Source organism: Anomaloglossus baeobatrachus, chromosome 4, assembly GCF_048569485.1.
Source record: "Anomaloglossus baeobatrachus isolate aAnoBae1 chromosome 4, aAnoBae1.hap1, whole genome shotgun sequence".
NCBI classification, from domain to species: Eukaryota; Metazoa; Chordata; class Amphibia; order Anura; family Aromobatidae; genus Anomaloglossus; species Anomaloglossus baeobatrachus.
In genome coordinates, this window is record NC_134356.1 from 242577183 (window position 1) to 242603935 (window position 26753).

The 26753-nt window shown below is 46.0% G+C and overlaps 1 protein-coding gene across 1 annotated transcript in view; it reads left to right on the forward strand.

The window, feature by feature from the left end:
* The window catches only part of PTPRQ (protein tyrosine phosphatase receptor type Q), an 855789-nt gene that overhangs the window by 175113 nt on the left and 653923 nt on the right, over positions 1-26753 (forward strand). The gene's annotated exons all lie outside the window — the stretch shown is intronic.

The window sequence follows — 26753 nt, forward strand, 5'->3', positions numbered from 1 at the left end:
CTTTATCTATGCTATTAGATGGAGGGACTGTTAGGCAGGGATTAGCAATATGCACCCAGAACTGCTTGTGTTTCTGGGTGCATATTGCCCCTGACAGGTTAACTTTAACACAGTTCCTATCACTGATGACGGCACAGAGGGGTGGGAAGTGAACGTGTGGAGTGAATATTCCTTATTTCATTAATACAAGTTGCAATCACTGACGCCAATAGAGTGGTGGGCGGGTAATGGGGTGAATATTCATTAATTTATTAAACACAAGTTCCAATCACTGATGTCGGCAGAGAGGTGGGCGGATAATGGGGTGAATATTCATTAATTTATTAAACACAAGTTCCAATCACTGATGTCGGCAGAGAGGTGGGCGGGTAATGGGGTGAATATTCATTAATTTATTAAACATAAGTTCCAAGAACAGACGATGGCAGAGGGTTGGGCGGGTAGTGGGGTGAATATTCATTAATTAATTAAACACAAGTTCCAATCACTGATGTCGGCAGAGAGGTGGGTGGCTAATGGGGTGAATATTCATTAATTTATTAAACACAAGTTCCAACCACTGATGTCGGCAGAGAGGTGGGCGGGTAATGGGGTGAATATTCATTAATTTATTAAACACAAGTTCCAATCACTGACGCCGGCAGAGGGGATTATCAGTGGCAGAATGGATGAATATTCATTTTTTATTAACAGGCAACTTAATCACTGACACAAAATATACAAAATATAAAACATCATGTGAAAATAAACCCCAGCATATCTTCTGGAGCCAAAAATAATATTAGACACAGTCTTATTTTTTGGGAAACATGGTAATTGATTTTAACCATTTAGCTACCATTTGAGTTGTATGCAATTGGGTGGACAGCAGCTGCTACTTGAGGTAAAATCGATTTAGTAACGCTACAAAACGTTGCAGTGTAGTCGAAGCATTAAACAAATTACACAAAATTTTTTGTACTATTTAAACTAATAGTTCTTGTAATATGCTGTACTCAAATAGGGCAGCATATTCAAGTGACAGATAGGTCTGATATAAAACAGCAAAGTCCAGTTCACCAAATGTTCTATAAGATATTATGATACATAAATATACATGCTTCTTTCCTACTCCCTTAATATTGAGTTATGTCCAGTTATAGAGTATCAATAACTGTGATGTTTGATGATTTTGGCTTCTTCAACATACAGATTTTTATCTTTTGCAATAAAACAGAGATGAAAAAGAAAAACACCTGAAAGGGAAAAGGAATGCACGGTAGCCTGACCCTACTGAAGTGCAGCATAATAAATGTTGTTTTCTGCAATCCTGATTACATCCCCAGTCCGCAGCTGTCGGCAGCCTGCTTTCCCTTTGAAAGCTTCATTAATATCTGAGCAGTATCTCTAGATAGGAAAATTGTATTAAAGAGAATTATATCTGAAATGTTATTGCTGCCAAATCTTAAAAAAAATAATAATCATAGAACAGACTCAATGTTTATTTAAAGAGGTTACAATGCTAAAAATGTTTTCATAATCTGAACTAAATAGAAACATTCTATTAAAGTGTAAGAAATAACATTTCAGAATAGAAAATAACACAGGTTCATTACTATAGTTAAATACCATCTGTATGTGGCTCGAAAAGGCCCTTGTGTGGGGTTGAAACATTGCAATGAATGTAATGCAATGAAGTGACTCACATATTTTTGAATTCATCTTTTACAATTCTGCAACTTCTTTGTATATATATATGCCAAGAACATAAGAGTAATTTTTCCTTGGTTCCCTGGCCATCATAGTGCCCACCTTCAAATCTTATATAGACCATCCCTGGGATCAGGTGTGGACATTAAATGCAAAGAATCCGGCACACTCAATAAAATGATTTCCAAGGATAATAATTCGTTTGAATGATTTTATTGTTCTTGTGAGGATATCAAAAATGGTATATGTACAAGTCCAACGTTTCGACCAAAACATATGGTCTGTTTCAAGGACTGTGAGACAGAAAACAATGTGTCAAAATAAGACAATTTACATACAATAAAATTAAAGCATGTAGTTACAAAAAGAACTATTACATAGAAAAAGAGAAAATTTGAAAATAGGTATATATCCCAATGGGAAAGGGAAAAGAAAACAGGGATTACATTGAGTTTCTCCACAAGAACTCACAATTTTTATGAACATAACAGTAATATTTCATTACAACTGCGTACATCAAATTTCCAATGGGAGGAAAATGAAAGAGAAAACTAACAAAGGAAGTTAATGAGTGACACAAACCTCATAAGGTTATGGTATGATGTGTATCACATGGGATGTTCACTCGCATGTATTGAATATGTTACTCTTATAGCCTAAGACTAAAAGAAGGATAAATCAGTGATCACATGAAAGTATGGTTAGATATATAGCAAGAGATGAAGTCATATAAATCATCAAGGGACAACGTCACTCTGGGGGATAAGTGTAATTACCTTAATACCCTCACATAGGTAGATAGGATGACTAACGTCCTCTTACTGGATTAGACTTTAACAAGAAGCTGTGTAACCAATGACATGAAGATTAGATATGGGGCATCTGTATGTATAGGCAACATGGGTAATATACTGAATGTTGTCATATGAAGTACAGAAATGTACGTACATGGTCATCCAACCATCCAAGACGGGAGAAAGTAATATTCCTCACGGCTTTACAATATATGTCAAAAAGTGCAATCATGAGAAAAGCAGCAACTTTATTGGATAAAATCCACAGGTCAATCATGCCTATAACCCATGATCTAGAACATACAAGGAGAAATTACAATGTAAGTAGCTGTCATATTACCAAGAGAACACATCAGTGTGATGGGAGCGTCTGCATAAATAACAGGAGTGAAAAAAAGGGGAGGATGACATGATCACCTGTAAATTGCTTGTCTATGTGTGGCACCTGTTAGGGGCTGAATAAGATTCAATTGGATAGGTACAATAGGGCACCTAGGTACAAATAGGACAAAGTATTAGGGTATGAACCGGTCAATCTATCAAAAACAGGGGTGACAAAGTGCTTACCCACAAAAAGTGAAATAACAGGGAAATCCTGGGTATGAGCCAGGCATTTCTATTACACAGGTGTGGACATTGACAGGGAAGCACCCCTGTGTAAGAACTATATTTGCAGTCCAATAGTGCATCAACATGAAACTATGTGAGAAAAGCTGCCTGCGAGGTGGACAGGTTTCATCAATATACAAACAATTGAAATCTAGCGATGCAGAGTAATCCAGCCAGATGAGAAGGAATATGATAACCGAGAATGGAATAACGCCAGATCTAGGAAGCTGGCTGAGGTCTGAAAAGTCTGTAGCCAGGTGACCAAATTGTCCCAACCTGGGTTTCTTCCTTAAGTAGTCTCTGGTATGATGATATGATATAATCCTGGCAGCCGGAGTCGAAATCCTTAGACTGTGGTACAGTCTCCAATCGGAATCGGAGTACCTATATTGAAGCCATGTAGCCAAGTGATCCTCTAGTCGGAGCCAAAGTCCCTAGACTGAGTCCACAAGGCATCCTGGTTCTGATCCCCTAGCCAGCTCCTAAGAGCTTAGACTGGATCATGCAACATCCATCAACAACCTGGTGACTCCAAGAAGTCCCCTTTTATAGCCATAACCTTCCCTTAGGATATACAGTGCCCTTATCGGATTGGTTGTACAAGGTTGCTTTTCTTATTGGATGAATTTAAAGCTATATTTAAATATCCAGAGACAAGGGTGAGACAGGTAAGTTACATCACATCTAGCAATTCACTTAGTAATACAATGGGAAGTTCGCATAATTGAGTTATCTGGGTGTCTGGCCTTCAGTGGCCTAAACAATTACATGAGTCAACAAAAACTTCAATACTAAACTCCCAAGTGTCTTGTAGAACAATGAGGGCTTATTCCCTGTCTATTAACAAACTATCTTCATGTCTGGATGAATTTTAAGACATTTAACCTCTGCTAAGCATTGACAGAGTCTAGGTTGTCACACCTTGCACCCGCTTGTTTGTCTTTTATATGTAGCTCACGGGGCCATGGAGTCGGGTCAGGCCAGTCACAGCAACCCCATAAAACCACTGGCCCGGTGACGAGTAACCCCTTAGGCCCCGTGAGGTGCTACATATCCGCTGCTGCTTGAGATGAGACAGAATGGGGTATTCAGAAAATGTCTCTTACGTCTTTACCTGGTGCACTTACTCTGCAGTTGGTGCTGATAGAAATGACGGCAATGGTAGCATTTCTGGGTAAGCCAGGTACCGTCCAATCAAGTATATTGGTTTGGCTGGGACTTTTGAACTGCCCAGCCAGGGAGTGTGTGGTGTGTTCCTGCAGACCAACTAGACAGCAAGTGTTAATAGCTTCTTATTATGACCTATAGGACAGCACCACACCCTATATAAAGTCACAGCAGTGTCCTAAAGTTTGTTATTGCTCATGTTTGCCCCGTCACCTGATTCAGCTTTCTTGATACCTTTTGCTGACCGTTGATTGACTTAACCCTTTGCTTGTCTGATGATTCTGACTCACACCTTGCCCTCCTGGTTCTAACCTCACCTACCTCCTGACCTTATCCCTGCTTAATTATCTTTTTTCTAGTACCTGCCCTCTAAGGTTTTGACCCAAGTAATGGATTAAAGTCTTCACTGGCCTGCAGCTAATTCATCAATGCAACTCAGAGATCACTGTTGTAAGGCCAGAATGGTATGTCTCCCAGCGATACAATGGGCATGATTGGAGAACAGTTGTTATTGCTCAGTGCTGTTTCCTGCCCCAATGACTGGAATGGGGCACATTGTGATTATGATCTTGCTGTCTTATTGCACCGCTGACCGTTAACTATGACATGGGCATGCAAGTTATAGCCCTTAGCCTCCCCCAATTACTTAGGGAATCTTGATCTGACAGATTCCCTTTAAAGGGTGAGGCATAAGGTACCTCTGGAGACTGCGAAGCAGTGTGGCTTTGACTTTTGGTCAAACAGAGATGTAGAGCGGCATGATGATGTCATCATGCTGGGACTCTGCGTCCCCTGGTGTCATGACCAAACCCACGTTTATCCTCTCATGTGTTGGTTCTGTCTGCCTGTGGACTCCTTAGTTTCCATGGGTAGGTGAGTATAAGATGTTTGTGTTTTTTTTTGCTATTGGTGGAAATACTGGGTATAATATTACCGTGTTTGGGAAATACTGGGGGCCTTCATATAGTGGGGAGGAAATATTGTGGGCCATATTACAGTGTGGGAGAAATATTGGGGGTCATATTACAGTGTGGGGGAAATATTGGGGGCCAAATTACAGTGTGGAAGAAATACTGGGGGTAATGGTACAGTGTGGATGACATACTGGGGGCCATATGATAATGCCTGGGACTACAAACTTCAGACTGACTGTACCGGACAGGCTAGAGGAAAGCCACTCACAAAGCAGGACCCCGAGAACCCCGAAACCCTTTAACCCCTATACAGGGATTTTAAATTACACAGGGCCCGGGAGATCACTACCTGTGGAAGGCTGCAGTCCTTATAAGACTAGAAGTCCGGCAGGGTAAAACTAGGAGATGCAGAACAGGGACAAAATCGGCAGACTAGGATGTAGTCAGGAAACCAGGCAAAGGTCAAATCCGGATCTGACAGCAAGGTACAAAAATGGCAAGCAGGAGGGTAGTTAGAGAACAGGCAAAGGCAGGGCCGGCGCCAGCACCCGGCAAACCCGGTCAAATGCCGGGGCCCTGAGCTGCCGGGGGGCCCACTAGCGGTGGCAGGAGTGGCGCACCGCTACTCAGGGGGGCCCGGTGGCCGCGCTGTCACTACCACCCTCCCCCTGCCGAGAATCACGCTTTCAATTGTATCAGCATCGCACTTGCTGATACAATTGAGAGCAATGATGAGAGAGTGAGCGGCGAGCTCCCTCTCATCATTCTTCCCGCTGTAACTGTCGGCATTCTGACAGCTCTGCAGCAGAGCGCAGTGATGTCATCACTGCGCGCCTGCTGAGAGGTCAGAGCGAGCGACAGCAATGGACGCGCCGAGGAGACCGGATCAGCGGGGGAATGAGGAGAAGTGAGTATTAATCACTGTATACTACATGAGGGTGCCTACTGCTATCTGGCTCTGCACTGTGCTGTATACAGGCTGTGCTATATTATATAGCACAGCCTGTATATAGCACAGTGCAGAGCCAGATAGCAATAGGCAGCCTCATGTAGCATACAGCTTGTATATAGTCTATATACAAGCTGTATGCTACATGAGGGTGCCTATTGCTATCTGGCTCTGCACTGTGCTATATACAGACTGTGCTATTTACAAGCTGTATGCTACATAAGGGTGCCTACTGCTATCTGGCTCTGCACTGTGCTATATACAGGCTGTGCTATATACAAGCTGTATACTACATGAGGGTGCCTACTGCTATCTGGCTCTGCACTGTGCTATATACAGGCTGTCCTATATACAAGCTGTATACTACATGAGGGTGCCTACTGCTATCTGGCTCTGCACTATGCTATATACAGGCTGTGCTATATACAAGCTGTATAATACATGAGGGTGTCTACTGCTATCTGGCTCTGCACTGTGCTACATACAGTTTGTGATATATACAAGCTGTATACTACATGAGGGTGCCTACTGCTATCTGGCTCTGCACTGTGCTGTATACAGGCTATGCTATATTATATAGCACAGCCTGTATATAGCACAGTGCAAAGCCAGATAGCAATAGGCAGCCTCATGTAGCATACAGCTTGTATATAGTCTATATACAAGCTGTATGCTACATGAGAGTGCCTATTGCTATCTAGCTCTGCACTGTGCTATATACAGGCTGTGATATATACAAGCTGTATACTACATGAGGGTGCCTACTGCTATCTGGCTCTGCACTGTGCTATATACAGGCTGTGCTATATACAAGCTGTATGCTACATGAGGGTGCCTATTGCTATCTGGCTCTGCACTGAGTATATACAGGCTGTGCTATATACAAGCTGTATACTACATGGGGGTGCCTAATGCTATCTGGCTCTGCACTGTGCTGTCTGGGTCTGCACTGTACTATATAGGGTTGTGTACTATATGAGGATACCTAATGCTATCTGGCTCTGCACTGTGCTATATAGGTGCTGTGTACTACATGAGGGTGCCTAATGCTATCTGGCTCTGCACTGTGCTATATAGGTGCTGTGTACTACATGAGGGTGCCTAATGCTATCTGACTCTGCAGTGTACTATATAGGGGCTCTGCACTACATGAGGGTGCTTAATGCTATGTGGCTCTGCACTGTGGTATATAGGGGCTATATACTACATGAGGGTGTCTAATGCTATCTGGCTCTACACTGTGGTATATAGGGGCTGTATACTACATGAGGTGCTTAATGCTATCTGGGTCTGTATTGTGCTATATGTGGGCTGCATACTACATGAAGGTGCCTAATGCTATATGTGTCTGCATTGTGCTATATGTGAGCTGTATACTACATGAGGATGCCTAATGCTATCTTGGTCTGCATTGTGCTATATGCGGGTTGTATACTACATGAAGGTGCCTAATGCTACAGTGCTGGACAAAAGTATTGGCACCCCTGCAATTCTGTCAGATAATACTCAGTTTCTTTTTGAAAATGATTGCAATCACAAATTCTTTGGTATTATTATCTTCAGTTAATTTGTGTTCAATGAAAAAAAATAAAAAAAATTGTCATAAAGCCAAATTGGATATAATTCCACACCAAACATAAAAAAGTTTGTGGACAAAAGTATTGGCACTGTTTGAAAAATCATGTGATGCTTCTCTAATGTGTAATTAACAGCACCTGTAACTTACCTGTGGCACCTAACAGGTGTTGGCAATAACTAAATCACACTTGCAGCCAGTTGACATGGATTAAAGTTGACTCAACCTCTGTCCTGTGTCCTTGTGTGTACCACATTGAGCATGGAGAAAAGAAAGAAGACCAAAGAAATGTCTGAGGACTTGAGAATCCAAATTGTGAGGAAGCATGAGCAATCTCAAGGCTACAAGTCCATCTCCAAAGACCTGAAAGTTCCTGTGTCTACGGTGCGCAGTGTCATCAAGAAGTTTAAAGCACAGGGCACTGTGGCTAACCTCCCTAGATGTGGAAGGGAAATAAAAATTGACGAGAGATTTCAACACAGGATTGTGCGGATGGTGGATAAAGAATCCCGACTAACATCCAAACAAGTTCAAGCTGCCCTGCAGTCAGAGGGTACAACAGTGTCAACCCGTACTATCCGTCGGCGTCTGAATGAAAAGGGACTGTATGGTAGGATACCCAGGAAGACCCCACTTCTTACCCCAAGACATAAAAAAGCCAGGCTGGAGTTTGCCAAAACTTACCTGAGAAAGCCTAAAATGTTTTGGAAGAATGTTCTCTGGTCAGATGAGACAAAAGTAGAGCTTTTTGGGAAAAGCCATCAACATGGAGTTTTCAGGAAAAAAAAAAAAAGAGGCATTCAAAGAAAAGAACACGGTCCCTACAGTCAAACATGGCAGAAGTTCCCTGATGTTTTGGGGTTGCTTTGCTGCCTCTGGCACTGGACTGCTTGACCGTGTGCATGGCATTATGAAGTCTGAAGACTACCAACACATTTTGCAGCATAATGTGGGGCCCAGTGTGAGAAAGCTGGGTCTCCCTCAGAGGTCATGGGTCTTCCAGCAGGACAATGACCCAAAACACACTTCAAAAAGCACTAGAAAATGGTTTGAGAGAAAGCACTGGAGACTACTAAAGTGGCCAGGAATGAGTCGAGACCTGAATCCCATAGACCACCTGGGGAGAGATCCCAAAATGGCAGTTTGGAGAAGGCACCCTTCAAATCTCAGGGACCTGGAGCAGTTTATCAATGAAGAATGGTCTAAAATTCCAGGAGAGCATTGTAAGAAACTCATTGATGGTTACCGGAAGCGGTTGTTCGCAGTTATTTTGGCTAAAGGTTGTGCAACCAAGTATTAGGCTAAGGGTGCCAATACTTTTGTCTGGCCCATTTTTGGAGTTTTGTGTGAAATTATCAATCATTTGATTTTTCTTTCATTCTCTTTTGTGTTTTTTCATTGCAAGCAAAATAAATGAAGTTAATGATACCAAAGAATTTGTGATTGCAATCATTTTCAAGAAGAAACTGAGTATTATCTGACAGAAATGCAGGGATGCCAATACTTTTGGCCAGCACTGTATATGGGTCTGCATTGTGCTATATAGGGGCTGCCTAATATATGGGGGCTGCATAGTGCATATGGGGGCTACATAATACTATATGGAGGACAATGGGGGCTTCATAACACAATATGGGGGCTGCATACTACTATACCCCCAGAGTTGTATGTCCCCTCCACCCAGGTGCTGTATACCCCCTCAGAGCTGTATGTTCCCTCCACCCAGGTGCTGTATACCCCCCAGAGCTGTATGTCGTCCCCCACCCTAGTGCTGTATACCCCCCAGAGCTGTATGTCACCCCCACCTCACAGCTGTTTGCCCCCCACCTCAGAGTCACTGCCCACCCTCCTCTAGAGCTGTATGTCCCCCATTGCTGTATACCCCTTTCCTCAGTAATATGTATTCCCCCCAGTAATGTGTATGTCCCCAGTCTCTCTTGTGATGTATATACAGCAGTGTTAGTGTGCTCTATGTGCGTCCATGTCTGTTAGACAAGCCGGGAGGTGAATGAGGCTGTTGCTGGCTTCCCAATATTAGAAATATATATACAGGATAAATATAAAAAAATAATGTGTGTGTGTGTGTGCATGTATGATGTGTATCTATGTATGTCAGTGTATATGACTGTGTATAGATTTATGTCTATTTATGTGTTTTTGTGAATTTCTCTTTAAATAAGTATGTGTTTGCCTGTATGTGTATGTATCTGTGCATGTCTGTGTGTGGATGGGGCCCACTGAGACTCTTTCGCCCAGGGCCCACAAAAACCTGGAGCCGGCCCTGGGCAGAGGTCATAACACAGGGATCACTATTCAGAACAGAGCGAGAACTAGGAAGCAGGAATTCAAAACTATCTCTGGTAATGACTAGCAGACAGGAGGGGGAATTAGAAGGGTGTGGTGTCTTCCCATTGGCTGAAGCTGAAGCTACTAGAAGTCTATTTCCAGTTATTTTCCTATGTGACCCTTATGGTTGCACATCATGGTAAAGTGATATCTGCAACTTTAATTGCAAATTTAAGAGTTAAGGTACTGTGTGAGGACCTGAGGGACTTGCTTCTGATTCCTAACCCACCCTCCCTCTAATCAGGGGGAGTTACAGTTGCACTCTCGCTACCCTGTTGTGCCATTTAGTCTATGTGTGTGTTTTTATTATATGAAATAAAGTTTATTTTTTATGGAAGTATGGCATCATTTGTATATTCTTGGTTCAGGGATATAAGTGGTTATATCAGTTGATAGGATGCATCTTTTGAGCACTTTTTGATTCAAAATGTGGAAAGTGTGGTTATTGGAGTAAGTAGCCCTGGAAGCTCTGAGGCACGGACATTCTAATCCAGACCTGGGCAAGGGGCGGCCCGCGGGCCACATCCAGCCCGCCTGCTCTCTGTGACCGGCCCGCCCGTCTTCAGCCGGTGCAGTGGAGCCGGGCTGCAGCGTGCCGAGCAGGAAGAGATCCTGTGCAGGTCCGCACAGTCAGTGCAGGCAGCGGAACGCAGGAGTCTTTCCTCTGTTCCCTGCCGGCACTAATTGTCAGTGACACACGCGCGCGCTCTGACGTTGTCAGTACTGCGCTGCGTGTGTCATTTCAAAAGTTCCCGCCGGGCAGGAGAAGAAGCAGCACAGCAGACGGAATAATTCATCTTGCAGGACCTGCGATGATGTCACGCCCATGTGACTGTGTGGGAGGAGACACAGGATGCCGGGCAGAAAGCAAGACATGCTGAATGCTGAAGGAGATGTGGACACATGATGACTGGTAATGAGAAAAGAGGGGACATGAGGGGGAGGGGGGCTGCAGGGTGAGTGGCATATGTGGGAAGATGGAGTTGTAGGGTGAGTGGCATATGAGGGAAGATGGAGTTGCAGGGTGAGTGGCATATGAGGGAAGATGGAGTTGCAGGGTGAGTGGCATATGTGGGAAGATGGAGTTGCAGGGTGAGTGGCATATGAGGGAAGATGGAGTTGCAGGGTGAGTGGCATATGAGGAAAGATGGAGTTGCAGGGTGAGTGGCATATGAGGGAAGATGGAGTTGCAGGGTGAGTGGCATATGTGGGAAGATGGAGTTGCAGGGTGAGTGGCATATGTGGGAAGATGGAGTTTCAGGGTGAGTGGCATATGAGGGAAGATGGAGTTGCAGGGTGAGTGGCATATGAGGGAAGATGGAGTTGCAGGGTGAGTGGCATATGTGGGAAGATGGAGTTGCAGGGTGAGTGCCATATGAGGGAAGATGGAGTTGCAGGGTGAGTGGCATATGAGGAAAGATGGAGTTGTAGGGTGAGTGGCATATGAGGGAAGATGGAGTTGCAGGGTGAGTGGCATATGAGGGAAGATGGAGTTGCAGGGTGAGTGGCATATGTGGGAAGATGGAGTTGCAGGGTGAGTGGCATATGTGGGAAGATGGAGTTGTAGGGTGAGTGGCATATGTGGGAAGATGGAGTTTCAGGGTGAGTGGCATATGAGGGAAGATGGAGTTGCAGGGTGAGTGGCATATGTGGGAAGATGGAGTTGCAGGGTGAGTGGCATATGAGGGAAGATGGAGTTGCAGGGTGAGTGGCATATGTGGGAAGATGGAGTTGCAGGGTGAGTGGCATATGTGGGAAGATGGAGTTGCAGGGTGAGTGCATATGAGGGAAGATGGAGTTGCAGGGTGAGTGGCATATGAGGGAAGATGGAGTTGCAGGGTGAGTGGCATATGAGGAAAGATGGAGTTGCAGGGTGAGTGGCATATGAGGGAAGATGGAGTTGCAGGGTGAGTGGCATATGAGGAAAGATGGAGTTGCAGGGTGAGTGGCATATGAGGAAAGATGAAGTTGCAGGGTGAGTGGCATATGAGGAAAGATGGAGTTGCAGGGTGAGTGGCATATGAGGGAAGATGGAGTTGCAGGGTGAGTGGCATATGAGGGAAGATGGAGTTGCAGGGTGAGTGGCATATGAGGGAAGATGGAGTTGCAGGGTGAGTGGCATATGAGGGAAGATGGAGTTGCAGGGTGAGTGGCATATGAGGGAAGATGGAGCTGCAGGGTGAGTGGCATAGGAGGGCTGCAGACTGACAGAAGGATGTGAAGGGGTGCAGAGTGTTTGAGAGGGGTAAGTTGGGGTACAGGCAGGGTGAGATATGTGGGCAGGGTGTGTGATATGGGGGTGCAGGCTGTATGGGGTGTAGTGTGTGTGATATGGGGGTGCAGGCTGTATGGGGAGCAGGGTGTGTGACATATGGGGGTGTAGTATATTACAGGTGTGCTAAATGGAGGTGTATATAGTGGTGTAGTATATGGGGGTATAGTGATGTAGTATATTACAGGTGTACCATATGGAGGCGTAGTATATTACAGGTGTGCTATATGGAGGTGTATATTACAGGTGTGCTCTATGGAGGTGTAGTATATTACAGGTGTGCTATATGGGGGTGTACTATATTACAGGTGTAGTATATGGGGTGTAGTGATGTAGTATATTACAGGTGTGCTATATGGAGGTGTAGTATATTACAGGTGTACTATATGGGGTGTAGTATATTACAGGTGTGCTATATGGAGGTGTACTATATTACAGGTGTGCTATATGGAGGTGTACTATATTACAGGTGTGCTATATGGAGGTGTACTATATTACAGGTGTAGTATATGGGGTGTAGTGATGTAGTATATTACAGGTGTACTATATGGAGGTGTAGTATATTACAGGTGTGCTATATGGAGGTGTAGTATATTACAGGTGTACTATATGGAGGTGTACTATATTACAGGTGTGCTATATGGAGGTGTACTATATTACAGGTGTATATAGGGGTGTAGTAATGTAGTATATTACAGGTGTGCTATATGGAGGTGTAGTATATTACAGGTGTACTATATGGAGGTGTACTATATTACAGGTGTAGTATATGGGGTGTAGTGATGTAGTATATTACAGGTGTAGTATATAGGGGTGTAATGATGTAGCATATTGGAGGTGTATTATATAGTGGTGTAGTATAATACAGGTGTATATGGGGGTGTAGTATATTACAGGTATATGGAGGGAGTGTAGTATAATACAGGTGTAGTATATAGGGGTGTAGTTTATTACAGGTGTAGTATATGGAGGGGGTGTAGTGATGTAGTATATTGGGTAGAACTGAGGTAATTATATTAGTCCGGCCCTCTAAACCAATCCCAATTTCTCATGCGGCCCCATGGGAAAATTAATTGCCCACCCCTGTTCTAATCCCTGGTGAGCCAGCGGAAGGGTGAGAAACTGTTGCCAGTTACATTTTGTGGTTTTGCTGGTTATGTGCTATGTGCCGTTAATTGTTTGGGGATCCAATAAAGTCTTGATATTGTGATTCCTTCACCCTGTGTTGTCTGAGTAGTGTTCCGCCCACGGTTAAGGAGGTCGTGCGTTCAGTTGGGATGAGCCCTGGGCCACGCTGTCTTTCTAAAGGTGGCCGGGCCAGCGGACAAGAGCACCCACTGACCCCCGTGTCTCCACAACTTCTAGGTACCTTTTTATACTTCAGAAAATTGCTGAATGTGCAACTATTTTTTTAATATCAGTCACTATCTTCATTCACTTTCATTAAATGTGAGTCTGCAGCTAACCTCATTGATTCAGGACTGGTTCTGATATTAGGATTAGGGACAATTAGGTTAGAAGGACCCTATTAATATTATTGCCATTGACAGGACACTGTTACTCCAGAACCTTGTCCAGCTGGTAATGGCGAAATTCATTCTTAAAAAGGAAATACTTCACTGAGTCCATCTCCTGCTACATTTTTGGATAGATTACCTATGGGGTAGGTATTAGGATTTCCATGGCTGTGTATTCACATCTTGTCATTAATTGGTGTAGGAAATTGTTAAAGGGTTCTGTCATGAGATTTTTGCCACCTAATCCGGGAGCAGCAAAATGTAGAGACAGAGACCCTGATTCCAGCGATGTGTCACTTACTGGGATGCTTAGTGTAGTTTTGATAACATTACTGTTTAATCAGCAAGAAATTATCAAATTATTATTATTATTATTATTATTATTATTATTAAATGACTATGTAACCTCCTGACAGATAGTCAAGCATATTTATAAACTCTGCAAAACCCCTCCCCCTCCACTGATTGACAGATTTCTATGTACACTTTATATGGACAAAAAGCTGACAATCATTGTTGTGGGTGGGGATAGAAAACTCCACATTCAAATAAGTGCTAGATCTGCTGCAAAGAAAACAGTAATTTTATCAAAATGACAGCAAGCATGCTTACAAGTGATACATTGCTGGAATCAGGGTGTCTGTCTCTACTTTATGCTGTTCTCAGATGAGGTAGCAAAAACCTGGTGACAAATTCCCTTTAAGTGGAATTGTCATACCAGATATAATAGTTCTGTTCAGGTTTTCTCTGCTAGTCTGGAGGGTCTTCCGGGGTCCCTGAAAGACTTTGGAAATGTATTCTCGGAAAAAGAGGAAGAGATATTAACTCTCCATCATCCTTATGACTGTACCATCAGTCTTATCCCTAATGCCAAATTACTAAATCTCATCTGTATAATTTATTGGGACCTGAACGTACTGCCGTGAAAAAACAGATTAATGAAAGTTTATGAAATGTTCATATTCATCCTTCCTCCTCATCTATAGCTGCAGAGTTTTTGTTTGTTAAAAAGAAAGATGTGGCCTACGTCCTTGCCTCGATTACTGAGAATCAAACAAGATTACGGTTATGAATACTTACTCATTTCTACTTATCCCAGACCTACAGGTGCATCTCAATAAATTAGAATATCATCAAAAAGTTAATTTATTTCAGTAATTCAATACAAAAAGGGAAACATATATATTATATAGAGTCATTACACACAGAGTGATCTATTGCAAGTGTTTATTTCTGTTAATGTTGATGATTATGGCGGTTATCCCAGTTGCTTATGCACCTTTTTCTACCACACTTTTTCCTTCCACTCAATCCATTAATATGCTTTTATACAGCACTTTGTGAACAGCCAGCTTCTTTATCAATGACCTTTTGTGGCTAAAGCGGGCTTTACAAGCTGCGACATTGCTAGCCGATGCTAGCGATGTCGAGTGTGATAGCACCCGCCCCCATCGTACGGCCGATATGTGGTGATCGCTGCCGTAGCGAACATTATCGCTACGGCAGCGTCACACGCACATACCTGCTCTGCGACGTCACTGTGACCGGCGAACCGCCTCCTTTCTAAGGGGGCGGTTCGTTCAGCGTCACAGCGACGTCACTAAGCGGCCACCCAATCAAAGCGGAGGGGCGGAGATGAGCGGGACGAACATCCCGCCCACCTCCTTCCTTCCTCATTGCTGGCGGGACGCAGGCAAGTAGAGGTTCCTCATTCCTGAGGCATCACACGTAGCAATGTGTGCTGCCGCAGGAACGAGGAACAACATCGCTACTGCAGCAGCAATGATAATTGGGAAGAGGGGGGCATGTCACCGATTAGCGATTTTGAATGTTTTTGCGACGATTCAAAATCGCTAATAGGTGTCACACGCAACGGTATCGCTAACGCGGCCGGATGTGCGTCACAAATTCCGTGACCCCAACAAGATTGCTTTAGTGATCTCGTAGCGTGTAAAGCCACCTTTACCCGCCTTGTGGAGTGTGTCAATGACTGCCTTCTGGACTTCTGTGAAGTCCGCATTCTTCTCCATGATTGTGTAACCTACTGAATAAGACTAAGGGACCATTTTAAATGCTTAGGAAGCCTTAGCGGGTGTTTGTGGTAATTATTCTAATTTTTTAAGATAATGACTTTTGGGTTTTCATTGGCTGTATGCCATAATCATCAACATTAACAGAAATAAACATTTGAAATAGATCTCTCTGTGTGTAATGACTCTATATAATGTTTCCCTTTCCAGATAAAAACAAACAGGCGAAACCTAAACTTGATTACATTGCATGCTCACACAGAGGTATTAAACAACAAGTGATAAAGAGGAAAATCAGAGAAGGGAGGAAAAAACTAAATGACAAGAGAACTCCTCAGCAACTCCACACACCAAGCAATACAATCATCTGCAGGACTAGGATACATCAGCACACGGACCGATGTAGCTAAAGCTATAGTTGTCATGGAAAGGCAGGCTCCTCCATCTTAAAAAGACATGGAGTGACTGTGATAGGTCTCCCACAACATGTGATCCAAGAAGTAACCAGCAGGCTACCAGAAATTAACTCTTGCAAGCCTGATCACTGAGAACACAGCTGATCGACACCCAAGCCTGTGTGTGTAACTCAGAAGCAGCAGCAAAAGAGTCACAGTGAGGAGTGTCAGACTCTGCAATATGAACAGGGTTAGATGCCACCATGACACTTGGTGAGTTTAAAGCCAAACACCATTTGACAATTGGAAGGTTTATTTGAGCACATCTTGACAATATTCTAATTTTTCTGTCTGATCTGGATTCCCACAATGAATATCTTTGTTTTGTTTTACAAAAGCTTAGAGAAATTGTTTTGTTTGCAAAATTCGAGAAATGTACTTTTTCTGTGCAAGAAATATCAATCTTGGGGTTCACTGTATCGACTAAAGGGTTTAAGATGGAACCCAGGAAGGTACAGTCCTTGTTTTGATTGCGTTCAACCTTGCGACCCTGAAGCATTGCAATGGTTTCTAAGGGTGCCTTCACACTTTAGCGATGCAGCAGCGATCCGACCAGCGATCTGACCTGGTCAGGATCGCTGAGGCATCGCTACATGGTCGCTGGTGAGCTGTCAAACAGGCAGATCTCACCAGTGACCAGTGACCAGCCCCCAGCCAGCAGCGACGTGCAAGCGACGCTGCGCTTGCACGGAGCCGGCGTCTGGAAGCTGCGGACACTGGTAACTAAGGTACACATCGGGTATGGTTACATTAGTTACCAGCGCACACCGCTTAGCTGTGTGTGCAGGGAGCAGGAGCCGGCACTGGCAGCGTGAGAGCTGCGGAGTCTGGTAACTAAGGTAAATATCGGGTAACCACCTTGGTTACCCGATGTTTACCTTGGTTACAGCTTACCGCAGGCTGTCAGACGCCAGCTCCTGCTCCCTGCACATTCAGGATTGTTGCTCTCTCGCTGTCACACACAGCGATGTGTGCTTATCAGCGGGAGAGCAACAATAAAAAAAATGAACCAGGGCTGTGTGTAACGAGCAGCGATCTCACAGCAGGGGCCAGATCGCTGCTCAGTGTCACACACAGCGAGATCGCTAATGAGGTCACAAAAAACGTGACTCAGCAGCGATCTCAGTAGCGATCTCGCTGTATGTGAAGCACCCCTAAGATTCACCAATTACTACAGAAAATTTATTAGGGGTTTTTCTTAGATCATCCCACCTCTTACTGATCTCACCCGTAAGGGTTATAAGAGATAATGGCGTGCACTCGTCAAAGGGGAAGTGCTGGTAGATGGGATAAAGATCCCTCTTCATATTATTATAAATCACCAAACTCTCAGGGATAATCTTGCAAAAGTGTTCAGTTTATTTATAAATATGTTAAACAACTGTAGGTGCCAGCAATACGTAAAAAAGATTTTTGCGACTACTTACACAAACTTTGCACCGTTTTTCATGGGGTCTTGCTCATAGTCATGTGGGTGCCCAGCAGTCAGGCTGGGCACCCTTGTATGAATGGGTTACTTGGTGCTGCAGCACTTGGTTGCAGTGGCATATAGTTAATGTTGTGTCATTAATTGTTGATTACTGCGCTCCCTCGCCTGTATAGTGTTCCACATGGAACAGCACTATAAAGGCGCGGCAGCGCAGTAATCAACAATTAAGGACACAGCAAGCATTAACTATACGCCACTGCAACCAGGTGATACAGCACCAAGTTACCCATTCATACAAGGGTGCCCAGCCTGACTGCCATACATAACTACACTGTGTGCAGAATTATTAGGCAAATGAGCATTTTGATCACATGATAATTTTTATACATGTTGTCGTACTCCAAGCTGTATAGGCTTTAGCGCCAACTACCAATTAATTAAATCAGGTGATTTGCATCTCTGTAATGAAGAGGGGTGCGGGTGTAATGACATCAACACCCTATATAAGTTGTGGTTAAGTATTAGGCAACTTCTTTTCCATTGGCAAAATGGGTCAGAAGAGAGATTTGACAGGCTCTGAAAAGTCCAAAACTGAGATGTCCTGAGGAGGGATGCAGCAATCTTGAAATTGACAACTTTTGAAGCGTGATCACCGAACAATCAAGCGTTTCATGGCAAATAGCCAACAGGGTCACAATAAGCGTGTTGGGCAAAAAAAGCGCAAAATAACTGCCCATGAATTGAGGAAAATCAAGCGTGAAGCTGCCAAGTTGCCATTTGTCACCAGTTTGGCCATATTTCAGAGCTGCAACGTTACTGGAGTATCAAAAAGCACAAGGTGTGCCATACTCAGGGACATGACCAAGGTAAGGAAGGCTGAAAAACGACCACCTTTGAACAAGAAACATAAGATAAAACGTCAAGACTGAGCCAAGAAATATCTTAAGACTGATTTTTCAAAGGTTGTATGGACTGATAAAATGAGAGTGACTCTTGATGGGCCAGATGGATGGGCCATAGGCTGGATCAGTAAAGGGCAGAGAGCTCCACTCCAACTCAGACGCCAGCAAGGTGGAGGTGGGGTGCTGGTATGGGCTGGTATCATCAAAGATGAACTTGTGGGACCTTTTCAGGTTGAGGATGGAGTGAAGCTCATCTCCAAGACCTACTGACAGTTTCTGGAAGACAACTTCTTCAAGCAGTGGTACAGGAAGAAGTCGGTATTGTTCAAGAAAAACATGATTTTCATGCAGGACAATGCTCCATCACATGCATCCAACTACTCCACAGCGTGGCTGGCCAGTAAAGGTCTAAAAGTTGAAAAAATAATGACATGGCCCCCATGTTCACCTGATCTGAACCCCATAGAGAACCTGTGGTCCCTCATAAAATGTGAGATCCACAGGGAGGGAAAACAGTACACCTCTCGGAACAGTGTCTGGGAGGCTGTGGTGGCTGCTGCACGCAATGTTGATCGTAATCAGATCAAGCAACTGACAGAATCTATGGATGGTATCCTGTTGAGTGTCATCATAAAGAAAGGTGGTATTGGGTACTCATTTTTTGGGGTTTTGTTTTTTCATGTCAGAAATGTTTATTTCTAAATTTTGTGCAGTTATATTGGTTTACCTGGTGAAAATAAACAAGTGAAATGGGAATATATTTGGTTTTTATTAAGTTTCCTAATAATTCTACACAGTAATAGTTACCAAACAGATATCCTCCTAAGATAGCCAAATCTAGAAAAATCCACTACAACTTCTAAAAATATTAAGCTTTGATATTTATGAGTCTTTTGGGTTGATTGAGAACATAGTTGTTGATCAATAATAAAAAAATCCTCTAAAATATAACTTGCCTAATAATTCTGCAAGCAGAATTTTTTTTTTTAGATTTATGGAGCTAGTTTTAAACTCCTTGGAAGATGTTCATTTCACGCAGTGAATATGTGACGCCCTCAACTAGCCAGGTAGTCACATACATACCAAAACACACACCCGCACCCTAGGCAGTTACAACAGTCAATCCAAAACCCTTGTTGCCTCCCTCCAGAGTCTGATGTCCACACCAGGTTATGGCGGAGCCAGGCGGTTGGCCCCACCCACCGAGGAGTTCACAGGCCTGGAGGCAGGAAAAGTGTCAGTTTAGTCTTGGAGATGAAAGTGAGAGGAGTGAACACTCGAGGTGTCTGGGTTGGAGCCCAGACACTGACAGCAAGGTTGGCAGACGGTGGTGGCCGTCTGCAGGAGTTGGTGGAACTCTATGGATGGTAGGCTGTTGAGTGTCATCAGAAAGAGAGGTGGCTATATTGGTCACTCATTTTTTTGGTTTTGTTTTTGCATGTCAGAAATGTTTATTTGTAAATTGTGTGCAGTTATATTAGTTTACCTGGTGAAAATAAACAAGTGAGATGGGAATATATTTGGTTTTTATTAAGTTGCCTAATAATTCTGCACAGTAATAGTTACCTGCACAAACAGATATCCTCCTAAGATAGCCAAATCTAAAAAAACCCCACTCCAACTTCCAAAAATATTAAGCTTTGATATTTATGAGTCTTTTGGGTTGATTGAGAACATAGTTGTTGATCAATAATAAAAAAAATCCTCTATAACATAACTTGCCTAATAATTCTGCAGATGGTGTATAGGAATAAGAGCACCACATATACTTGATACCTGAGCGACAGCATGAGCAAGACCCCATAAAAAAGGGTCAAAACTTTGTGTAACTAGTCGCAAAAATCTTTTTCACGTATTGCTGGCACCTACGGCTTGTTTAACATACTCACTTGTAAGAGGACGGATCTTAGGGTTTGGTCACTGGATACTTTTGGGGCCTTTATTGAATTGAAAGAGTGTTTTATGTCCACTCCAGTTTTAATCCAACCTGATCTCCAGGAGCTGTTCATTGTGGAGATGGATACGTCAGAAATATGAATAGGGGCTGTATTGTTTCAAGGTCCCAAAATGCTGATCAACTTGCAGGCATGTGCCATTTTCACTAAGAAATTTTCTTCTGCTGAGAGTAATTACGATGTTGGGAATCGCAAGTTCCTCGCTGTCAAAGTAGATTTTGGGGAATGAATATATTTTTTGTAGGGAACTTTTCATCAAGTCATGGTTGTGACGGATCAGAAAAATTTAGCTTATATTGAATCAGGCAAATGGTTGAGCCCCAAGACAGGCCAGATGGTCCTTATTTTTCTCTAGATTAAATTTTACTATCACGTTCAGGCTGGGGTCTAAGAATGTGAGGGCTGACACTTTGTCATGCAGCCTTGGTTCAATTTCACCTCCAGAACCTCCATCCTCCATTCTTCCTCAAGGTATTGTGGTTTCTATGGTATCCTCAGAGTTGGAAGCTGAGATCCATGATGGCCAGTTGTAATGTGATGCTCGTCACTAATATGATGCCCTGGGCAAGCCAGGGGTCACAGGTCATAACACCATCACACCCTACACCCCGGATAGGTACACAAAAGCTACACAAAAATCCTTGTTGCCTTCCTCCAGGGGCTGATGTCCACACCAGGGGGTGGGCCAGGCGGTTGGCTCAGCCCACCGAGGAGTTCACAGCCCTGGAGGCAGGAAAACACAGGCAGTTAGAGTTTGGAGGAGGAAGTGAGAGGAGAGATCAGTTTAGGGAGAGTGAGAGTCAAGCTAGGGAAGTGAAGGAGTAAACAGTGAAGTGGTAGAGGAGCAAGAGAGGAAGGAGAAGGAGGACAGTGAGAGTAGTGACAGAGAAAGTGACAGTTGAGAAAGTCTGAAGTTGGTCCGGGTGTGTGCCCCGGACTGAGAACAGCAAGGTCAGCAGACGGCGGTGACTGTCTGCAGGAGAGGCTACTTGGAGGTTGCTGAAAGGACCGTGGACGGGTGGTGGCCCGGCGGTACCGGAGCGGTATACGAAGAGAAGCCAGCACCATTGGCAGGGGCCTTTCGGATCCCGGCAAGGCTAGGAGTCTCCGTGAATTTGCCAAATCTGTCAGTGAAGGGGACCTCTGGGTCTCCCAACAACCAAGTCCCGATTGAAGGCAACAGTCCGACCGTTAGAGAGAGACACCGCCACCGCCAAGGCACCAGTTTCTCAGGGCCAGCGCCTGCGGGCAAAGAGGGGCTCCTCCGGCACATATCCAAGCCGGGGAGCGGGTTACCGGTGGGAACCCATCGCTACCAACATAGACTTAGGTGCAGGAAAAGGGACCGTAACCGTCAACAACCGGGGAAAAGCAACAGCAGCCATCCGTGGGAACCGTCTTTCCAGCCGTGTGTTTTACCGAGAACTGTGTCACCGTCTCAGGCTGAGTGAGTACCACAGTGCCGTGAGGCACAGCGCTGCCCCCGCATCCCTGCACCCCACCAAGCCCTGCACCGGCCCCGCCATCCCTCATCCTCCAACTCATCACTGGGCCCCAGGACAACCACCCCCTACCCACGGAGGGGAGAACTAACAACTTTGCTGCTCCCTGTCACCGCTCCCGGGATTCCCATACAGAGCAGCGGTGGTGTTCCTACAATCACCACAACCGTGGGTGGCGTCACGGACAATAAACTATCCCAAAAACCAAACCCCTTTCACTCACGGGCGAGAATGGCCGCTCGAGTCCCTGGGATCCGGCCCATCGCTCGAGCCACCGAGCAGCAGAAGGCCGCAGCAGCAGCGGCAGCCGGACCCGAGCAGTGGGAGAGCGCAGCATCCCCTCCTCCGCCCGCGACAACTTGCCGTCACGAACAGGATCTTACCGCTCTGCTGTTGGGTAGAGGTGCGCCTTGTGACCGCCGGAGGTGTCCGGCCGGAAAATTTCAGAAGCCGCCATCTTTGGCGCGAAGAGTTCCCGCTCGAGCGTCTTCTCGAGTAGCAGAGGCGCGAAGGCCAAAACCCCGCCCCGATAGAGGAGGGGCCGAAAAGAGGCTGAGGGGGACGAAATGGCGACTGGTCGCATGTAGCCGCGGCTATAGAAGCAGGGACGCCAGGACCCTGCGGCCATTGACTGGTTCCTGGAAGGGGCCGCTGCTAAAGATGCTGAGTCCGACCGACAACACCGTGGACCCCGTGCCTGGCCCCGCAGCGTGGCTGGAAGTCCGGACCGTCCAGCTAAGCAGCCATCTGCAGGTCCGCATGCAGCTCCTCTTGGAGGAGTGGGAGGCCAACATGGCGGAAGTGGTGGCGGCCATACGGAGACGCGAGGTGGAGGGAGTCTTGGAAGGGAGGGTAAGTGACCCACGCCCCTGTGCCCCTAGTGGGTCGGTCATCGCGGCTGAGGGACCCGGTCCATACCCGCTCGCCCTGCTACCTCCCCCGCTACCCGTGTTGGCTGCTGCTGCCCCGCCACTAGGCCCGCTACCACCACCACCGGTAGCGATACCCTGCCAATCCGCCCCGGCGGACCGACCTGCAGCAGAAGCTCATGACCGCCCTGATCCGCTTCCATGGAAGAAGCCGAAGGCTGAAGCCGCCAGCAAAGATGCACCGGAGGCACGGCGGGGATGCAGCTGCCAGGAGGCAGAGCAGGCCATGTCACAGCGGGGTCCCTCATTACTGAAGGTGCCGGTCGTAGCCAACACGGAGGGACTCTGGCTGGGCCCGTCCCCCGCACACGCTGAACCGGAGCAAACAGAAAGTGCTCCCGGCTGGGAGCGGCGGCAACAGCAGCTGCGCAGGGAGATCGATGCCCGAGAGGGGTGTAGAGCGGATGTGCATGCCCGCATGAATATGGAGGAAGATGACCCGCAGCGAGCTACCATCGGGGTCCACGGCGGTGCACCATGTGAAGGTGGCACTAGAGCCCTGCGATTGAGGATGGACTGCTAAGCTGGCGGTCCTCCGCCTAAAAGTTGTCCCCGTTGGGACCACCAGTGTGCAGTTTTGAAATTTTGAGAAAATGAGAATAATCAACCGAAGCCTCAGCTGATTGTCAACCGTGATTGGAACCGGCCGTTGCCGGCATTGTTGTCCCCGTAGGGACCCTTCAAAAAGTTGCATAGGGAACTCTCTATGAACAGGCCCGAGAACTTGCAGGGCAACCACAAACGTTAAGTGACTTGTAAATAAAAATGTTTCCGTTGCAGCTAACCGTTACCGCCCCCGGAGAGGCAGGTTGGAGGGAGGGCCCGCAGTGGAGCAGGCTGGGGCCCAGCCACCACCGGGACCGGTGGCTACCCTCTGGAGGGGAAGGACAGATCCTGCTCGGGTAAACTGGTTCAGGACTGGGGTCAAGGGGTGCTGCCTGTTTCTTAGAGGCAGCATCAGAGCCAGGTTACTTGGGTGGGAGAGAGCGGCAGCAGCAACTGTTTTAATATTCCGTAACGTTTAAGAAAAAGTGCCTCCCACTGTGGGATGAAGTTATTATGCTTGTGTTTATGTTTTTATCTTTTTTCAGAAAAATAAAACCGGTGTTGGACGGGCAGCCCGCGGACGGTCTGCATTTTGCTAAGGGGGAATGTGACGCCCTGGGCAAGCCAGGGGTCACAGGTCATAACACCATCACACCCTACACCCCGGATAGGTACACCAAAGCTACACAAAAATCCTTGTTGCCTTCCTCCAGGGACTGATGTCCACACCAGGGGGTGGGCCAGGCGGTTGGCTCAGCCCACCGAGGAGTTCACAGCCCTGGAGGCAGGAAAACACAGGCAGTTAGAGTTTGGAGGAGGAAGTGAGAGGAGAGATCAGTTTAGGGAGAGTGAGAGTCAAGCTAGGGAAGTGAAGGAGTAAACAGTGAAGTGGTAGAGGAGCAAGAGAGGAAGGAGAAGGAGGACAGTGAGAGTAGTGACAGAGAAAGTGACAGTTGAGAAAGCCTGAAGTTGGTCCGGGTGTGTGCCCCGGACTGAGAACAGCAAGGTCAGCAGACGGCGGTGACTGTCTGCAGGAGAGGCTACTTGGAGGTTGCTGAAAGGACCGTGGACGGGTGGTGGCCCGGCGGTACCGGAGCGGTATACGAAGAGAAGCCAGCACCATTGGCAGGGGCCTTTCGGATCCCGGCAAGGCTAGGAGTCTCCGTGAATTTGCCAAATCCATCAGTGAAGGGGACCTCTGGGTCTCCCAACAACCAAGTCCCGATTGAAGGCAACAGTCCGACCGTTAGAGAGAGACACCGCCACGGCACCAGTTTCTCAGGGCCAGCGCCTGCGGGCAAAGAGGGGCTCCTCCGGCACATATCCAAGCCGGGGAGCGGGTTACCGGTGGGAACCCATCGCTACCAACATAGACTTAGGTGCAGGAAAAGGGACCGTAACCGTCAACTACCGGGGAAAAGCAACAGCAGCCGTCCGCGGGAACCGTCTTTCCAGCTGTGTGTTTTACCGAGAACTGTGTCACCGTCTCAGGGTGAGTGAGTACCACAGTGCCGTGAGGCACAGCGCTGCCCCCGCGTCCCTGCACCCCACCAAGCCCTGCACCGGCCCCGCCATCCCTCATCCTCCAACTCATCACTGGGCCCCGGGACAACCACCCCCTACCCATGGAGGGGAGAACTAATAACTTTGCTGCTCCCTGTCACCGCTCCCGGGATTCCCATACAGATCAGCTGTGGTGTTCCTACAATCACCACAACCGTGGGTGGCGTCACGGACAATAAACTATCCCAAAAACCAAACCCCTTTCACTCACGGGCGAGGAGCGCCGCTCGAGTCCCCGGGATCTGGCCCATCACTCGAGCCACCGAGCAGCAGCAGGCCGAAGCAGCAGCGGCAGCCGGACCCGAGCAGTGGGAGAGCACAGCGTCCCCTCCTCCGCCCGCGACACTACTCATGGGGTAGTCTTGAGGCAGGGCAGTCAAGAGGTATGGGGTCAGATTCCAGAAGAGCTAGCAATAAGCAAAGGAATGAGAAAAAGGGGTAATCCCAAGTCAAAATTCCTGGAAGATAGCTGATCAAGACAAATTGGCTAAGCAAATAGATCATCAGAAGCAAGGTCCAACGTCAGGTAAACAATAAATTAGACAGAGCACAGGAAAAATAAGCAAGCAAACACCAGTGACCTAAAGCTACAACTGCCAGATATTGAAGGCAGATATGAAGCTAAATAGCAAGGTAATCACTCAAAAAGGAGACATATGGAATACACCTCACATGCCCCAGTTGAAATTGGATGGCTTAGCTGTCTATACTACACTAATAGCTCAGCACACCCTTGCCCAAGTTTGGACATCTAAACTGTGTTCAGATACACTGGTATGAGAAATCGTGACAGCTCCCACATACCCAGTATCATGCCCCCCAGCTTCCTTATACACAGCGTGATGCTCAGTTCCCCAATGAACAGTATGAAGCCCCACAGCTCCCTTTTAGCACAGTGTGATGCCCCCACAGCTCCCTTTTGCACAGTGTGATGCCCCCACAACTCCCATTTGCACAGTACAATGTTTATGGACAGTATGATGGGCCACAGCTCCACTATCAGGATTACCAACTTGACTTTTTATTTTTTTTGGACAGTTTATCAAAAAATCACAGACAGACAATATTTTCTTAAGGATATATTGTAAACCATAATATATCATTATGATTATAAAGGATATATTTCTATGACTCATAGCTCTGATATGTAGACATCAGCTACATTCACAGTAAAAGGTCTCATAGACGCCTCTCATTACTAATCTAAGACATAGTGGCAGCTGTCGGCTGCCATTAACCCCTTATTACCCTGTTTGCCACCACATCAGGGCAATCGGGAAGAGCCGGGTAAAGTGCTGGGATTGTCACATCTAATCTATGCGACAATTCTGGGCAGCTGGAGGCTGCTATTTTTTGGCTCGGAAGGCCCAATACCATGAGTCTCCTGAGCCTGAGAATAACAGCCTCCAGCTGTTGGGCTTTATCTTGGCTGGGTATCTGTGGGGACTGGACACCAATTTTTTAAATTATTTATTTAAATAATTTTTAAAAAAGCTGAATGATGTTTCTCTTTCTTTGATACACAGCCAAGATAAGGGCACGGCTGCGGGCTGCAGCCTTTAGCCGTAGTCTTTATCTGTGCTGGTATCAATATATAGGGGAACCACAT